The sequence below is a fragment of the Corvus brachyrhynchos genome, unplaced genomic scaffold (genome assembly GCF_000691975.1).
Source record: "Corvus brachyrhynchos isolate BGI_N302 unplaced genomic scaffold, ASM69197v1 scaffold26, whole genome shotgun sequence".
Classification (NCBI taxonomy): Eukaryota; Metazoa; Chordata; class Aves; order Passeriformes; family Corvidae; genus Corvus; species Corvus brachyrhynchos.
The window spans coordinates 5,238,236-5,244,337 of record NW_008239324.1 but is presented as its reverse complement, the minus strand read 5'-3'; positions in this window follow the sequence as shown (position 1 = coordinate 5,244,337).

Below are 6,102 nucleotides of genomic sequence, written 5' to 3'. Positions count from 1 at the left end.
GGCTTGGCTCAGTCCTGCTCAGGAGATTGTGCTGCCTAGGTAGGCGCATTCAGTGTTGCTTAGTCTGGCATGGCTCAGCTCAGCTCGGGACATGATGCCGCCCAAGTAGACACATCTCAGCTTAGAACAGCTCAGGACACCACGCCACCTGAATATGCACAGCTCAGCTCAGCATGGCTCAGGATGGCTCAGGACGTGATGCCTTGGCTCAGTCCTGCTCAGGAGATTGTGCTGCCTAGGTAGGCGCATTCAGTGTTGCTTAGTCTGGCATGGCTCAGCTCAGCTCGGGACATGATGCCGCCCAAGTAGACACATCTCAGCTTAGAACAGCTCAGGACACCACGCCACCTGAATATGCACAGCTCAGCTCAGCATGGCTCAGGATGGCTCAGGACGTGATGCCACCCAGACAGGCACAGTTCAGCTCAGCACAGACCAGGACATGATGATGTGCCAGGCAGTCACAGTTCAGCTTGGCTTGGCTTGGCTTGGCTTGGCTTGGCTCAGCTGAGCTCAGGACATTGTGCCACCTCAGTAGGCATGATTTGGCTCAGCTTGGCACGGCTCAGCATGGCTCAGTCTTGCTTGGGACATGATGCCACCCAGTTAAGGCACAACTCAGCTTGGCACAACTTGGCTTGGCCCAGGTCAGCTCAGCTGAGCCCTTCTCAGTATATTGTGGCACCTCAGTAGGCATGATTCAGCTCGGCACAGCTCGGATTGGCTCAGCTTGGAACAAAGATAGGTGCAATTAATCTCAGCTCAGCTTGGTTCAGCACAGCTCAGGACAGCTTGGGGCACCCAGGTAGGCACAGCTCAGTTCAGCTTGGCTTAGCACCGCTTGGGATGTCGTGCCATGTACAGGACAGCTCAGCTCATCTTGGCACAGCTCAGGCCAAGATACCACCTAGGCAGGCACAGCTCCAGTTGACACAGCTTAGCTTGGCTTGGCTTGGCTCAGCATGTCTTGAGACATCATGCTACCTAAATAGGCAAGGCTTAACTCAGCAGAGCTTGGCATAGCTCAGCATGACTCAGCTCAGCATGGCTTAGGACATCGTGCCACCTAGGTAAGCACAGCTCAGCTTGGCTCAGCTCAGCTCAGCTTTACACAGCTCAGCTCATCTCAGTGGTTCAGCTTGGTTCAGTACGGCTTGAGATGCACCTTGAGATGCACCTACGGCACAGCTCAGCTCAGCTTGGTTTGGCACAGCTTGTGACATTGTGCCGCCACTCAGGTAAGCACAGTTCAGCTCAGCTTGGTTCAACTCAGCTCAGCTTGGCTTGGTTTGGCCCAGCACGGCTTTGCTCAGTACCTGTCCAGACAGAGCTTCCTGGCAGGAAGTGGCATTGCATCCAAGGTGGCTTAGCAGGAGGGAGGTTGCCCAAGCCAGAGCCAGTGCCACCAGCACCCATGCCCTGCTGGGACAGGGGAAACATAGGGCATGGCCACCGCCAGGGCCACCCCTCAATCAGGTCTCCCCGCACAGGGTGGTGCCCTCAGACCCTGCTGGGGGAGCACTATATGGGCATTGGGCTGCCCAGGTACTGGTGCCTTGGCCAGCCACCAGTTCCTCAGTTTCTCAGTGCCCAGAGCAGGCAGGTGAGGTGGGAATCTCTCCCAGCTGCTCCCTGTGACTTGGGGCAATGACTCCAGGGGGATCCCAAACCATTTCTCAGCACCTGGAGCAGGCAGCACTCTGCCACTCACCTACCTGGTGTAATTCTGGGGCTGCAGCAGGGCGAGCCATGCTGGAAGGTCAGGTCCTGGCTTGCCCCAGCAAAGCCTGGGGAAGCCCTTCTGTGCAGTGCTGTGTGCCAGGTCCGTGCCAGCTCCAGCAGCTGCTGGCAGGAGCTCTCTGCACCACCTGGCTGGGGGGCAAAGTCCTCTCCTTCCCAGGTTAATTACACAGGGTAATTGCTGCCTCTGGGCTCGCTTTGTTAAGCACCTGCTTTAATATTTCACCAAGTCTCCGTACTCGGTGATTCTTCGTGCATCCCTGCCGTGGGCCTGACTCTCGGCACTCTCCGCGTGGGCTCTCGTGTGCCATCATCAACACTACTCTCCCTTCCCAGCGGAGCTGGGCCCTGCCAGCTGTGCTACCATCAGCACCGGCCACCCCAGCAGACCTCACAAGCCCTGTCATGGTGGTGGCACATGCCAGGGATGCCTGTGCCATCCTTATTGGAAACAGCCTCCCTGGTACTGGCAGAAAAACACATTTCGTCAGTGGGGATGACAACGGCTGCAGAAGTACAGTGTCAAACAGGCTGGGGTGGTTTGGCTGGGGTGTGGTGGTGTCACCCAGCTGAGTTTGAAGTGCTCAAGGGAATGTTGGGAATGCCGGCAAGGTAGAGGAGGAGGAGGAATGCTCCCAACAGCATGGCCGCGGGCTCTCCCATAGGAATCTGCTTGCTTGTGGCCCTGGGCTACTGAACCTGGTGAAAACAATAGAGGTGGCCACAAGGCAGAGCCTCAGGGTACTTGGGCTCTGAACAGGACCCAGTTAAACCTTCATCACACATCACTTCACTGGGGCTTGAAAAATCCTGTTGGAGAAAGGATGTTTTCCATGAGAGACCATCCCTCACTGTTCTGGCTGAGCTGCAGGTGCTGGGGTATGCAAGGGAGTGGGGACAGGGATATGGTGCTTTGCAGGGAAAGCCAGAATGCAAAGTCTGTACCCATGATGGTTTTCACAGAGATGGTAGATGTGGCCATTCCCAAATTGCAACAGGAATTTCCACAACACCTTGAGAGCTGGGTTGGATGTCCATCTGTCTGTCCATCCATCCATCCCTTCCAGATCTCCTTACACATGGTCTTGGGATACCCTCCTTGTGGGACACCTCAAGATGGGCTTGTAGATAGCCATGGTGTTCTTTGTCATACCAGTCAGGGCTTTCTGTGGGTTTTCTCACCACAGGTCCAGCGTGGTGGGGCTGGACCAGCAGCATCATTTGCTGTCTCTGGCCGCTCCCCAGCTTTGCCCCAAAAGGCTGGTGTGCAGTCAGGGTGACTTTGGTGGCTATTCCCTTGAAGACAGTGCCTGGCCTTGTTCATCTGCCCATTGCCCAATCCCGAGGGTGCCTCCCAGCCACGCCGTGTTGTTGGGAAATGCCGGTGATAGCCCCATTACCTTTTGACCTACTTGAGCTCTTCCATACCGTTCTGTTAATAACAGCTCACCTTTTGCAGGGGAAGCGGGGCTGGTTCAACCACAGCCACCTCCCACACCCTTCCTGGGGCTGCTCAAGCAGGTCCCTGGGAGGGGGGACACACACACACCACATCTTCCAAGTGCTCCCCTTGCCCTAGGCTGTTCCTCCAGCTCCTGGAGCCTCCCATGACTAACAGGTTTTGAGATAATTGTTCCACTCCCTAATCTGATCTGCAGAAGATTCATGACATTGTTTTCAAAGTGCCATAAGCCATTTCCAGGGGCTCTAAGCCCATGAGGGTTGTGATTCATCCACATGCTGCTGCCACAGGTACTTAATCTTCTTCAAAACAGCAAGTCCTTCTTCCAGGGCTATTATCTCCTCAGGAAACACCACCCAGTCGAGCGCCTAACAGGGCACTTTGCCTGTTCAGTGCTGATGGATATTTGTGCCAGCTCTTCCTTCCTCACACAGGCCATGAGGTACAGTCCTTCCCTGGGAGCAGTTGTCTGAGGAGAGGGGACCATGGGGCTGAAGCCTCCTTCAATGTCACTTGAGGGGTGGGTACCCACCATGGGCTGTCAAACCCACAGGAAAGGGGATGCTGGACTAAAGGGCTCCTTGTCTCCCACACAATGTCCTCAAAGAGCCCTTGAATGGACGTGGGTGAAGATGTGAGACACTGGAGCCCATTGGTGCCTGAGGCTGGAGACAGTTCAGGGGTGACAAAGGCTGTTGCACCACCTGGAATTAACTCTCATTTTGACCCAAAGCATCTTGCAGAGGACAGTGATTGATTACTCCTGGCACCAAATATTTGTGTCCTACTACTGAACTTGTGCAGTTCTCTTGGTTCTGATTGAACTTTGTTACCATAGCGGGAACTCTGTTCTTGTGGCTTTCTTCTCTAGGGAGCACAGATCCACAGGTGGCTGTGATTCAGCTAAGCCAGCCTCAGCTCCAGGAAGCCTGTCCTGCACCCAACAACATCCCTGTGATCCTTTCCCAAACCTAAGGCACGGGAAACTGAGTCTAAAAAAGCCCAGCCTGGAGGCACTTCCCATGGCACAGCCAACCTGAGCCACAGCCTCCTTAGCTCCTTGCTCTGGGATTTTCTTCCTCTTCTTCCCCAGTATTTTCCATTCCTTGTTTCCAACTTAATTGACAAAGGACTTTTTTTGATCTTTCCTTACGTTTTCCATCTGTAAATCACAGGTCACCTTTGGTGCCCATTGTCTGCTGCATCTGATGCCATGTTGGTGGAATCAGCCTGAGCCCCAGGCTTTGATCCTCAGCTGGATGGTGGGCACGGCCCAAACCTTTCCCCAGCGGCTGGGCAGGACCTCCTTGGTCCTGGGATGGTGTGGCTGGAGCAACTCCTTTGAGGAGTACCAGGACTGCTCCCCAGGACAGCCTTGCTGGCAGCATGGAGCATCCAGCCAAGCACTGACCCTGGGTTTGGCTCTTTCCAAACCCCTTTGTCTTCAGAACATTCCTGCCTCTGACTTGTTTTTTCAGGTTGTGCACAATCTGCAGGTATTTACAAAACACAGCTCTGTTTCCAGCCGCATTCATGGCTTTGGGAGGTTTCACCTTCTGCCCTGGTGAGGGCCTTGTGTCACTGTGCCTGCACAGCCTTTGCCAGCCAGGCTTTCTGCATCACAGCTCCCCAAACCTGAGCTGATTTTGGGCTGCAGGGACCTTGCTCCTTTGGTGTGGCTATGAAATGTTAGTGATACTCCAAAGTGATTCCCTCTCCACTAATGCCTAGTGCTCTCCTGGGGCATGTGTGGTACCCATGCCAGCCTTGCTTTGCCAGCCCAACATCGACCTCCCATCTCCCATCTCTTCATACCCTTCACAGAGTCTGTACCTCAGCATTGGGGTGATGGGGACAGGGGAAATGCGTCTCCCTCTTGGCCACAAGACAAATGCCAGGGGAAGCCAACTGGAACATGCTCCAGGTGACATCCTGCTCCCTCTGCTCCTAGGGAAGAGGGCAGTAGGTCACAACAGCTGTGACCTGGTTCCCATCCCACACCTCCATCCTGCTGAGGAAGGTGATTGCAGAACGAAGCATGTTGTCAGCCTGAAGTTGCTTAAGAGGGTTGAGGCCAGGAAGTAGAGTAGGTGTCCTCCAGCTGAGGCAGGAGGAAGAATTTTGGGGGGGGGTTGATGATCATAATGCTTCTGGAAGGTGGTCAAGGTGCACCAGTGCTTGCAAGAAGTGCTTGAAATGGTTCTGACCTGGGAAGAGAAGAGAGGTTGTACTGTCACTGATGGGAATTGTGCTTCCCACGCAAGGTGGTGGGGCTTCATGGCAACCACGAGGCCAGGACCACAGGCAATGCCCCACCCTGAGCTTGGGGGTGGCATTGGGGACATGCCCATGTAGCATGAATCTGGAGCTGACCTCGGAGTGTGGCAGCAAACAGGACCCTGTGCTGGGACAGTCCCATGGAAAAGGTGGGATGGAGAAGGCAGGGGACATCTTCTATCACAGCAAGGATGGAAGACACAGAAGAGGGTAAATGCAACATAAAGTGGAGCCAGGCTCGTTCCTGCTGTCCCCTGCTCCTCCCCACTGCCTGGAAGGGGGCCAGGGCAGGATGGGGCCAGGGACAAGCCCTGGAGACACAGCTGATCATAGGGGACAGGAGCCTGTCCCCGCCAGCCAGACAAACAGCCAGGACCAAGGACGCGGCTGTCATTCAACAGGAGACATGAAAGAGGCAGGATGTGTCGCTGGGTAGGGGGAGCAGGGTGCAGCCCGGCCGGGTGCCAGGCAAGGGACAGCAACAAGCTGAAGGCCAGCGGCGAGTGCCTGAAGAGCGGCGGGACACCGGGCGTCCTTTCGGGACGTGAAGCGTCCTTTGGGTGGCCTCCCCCGTGCGTGTGGCCACCGTGCCCCCTCGTGGCAGGGGGACACAGCCCGGGGGT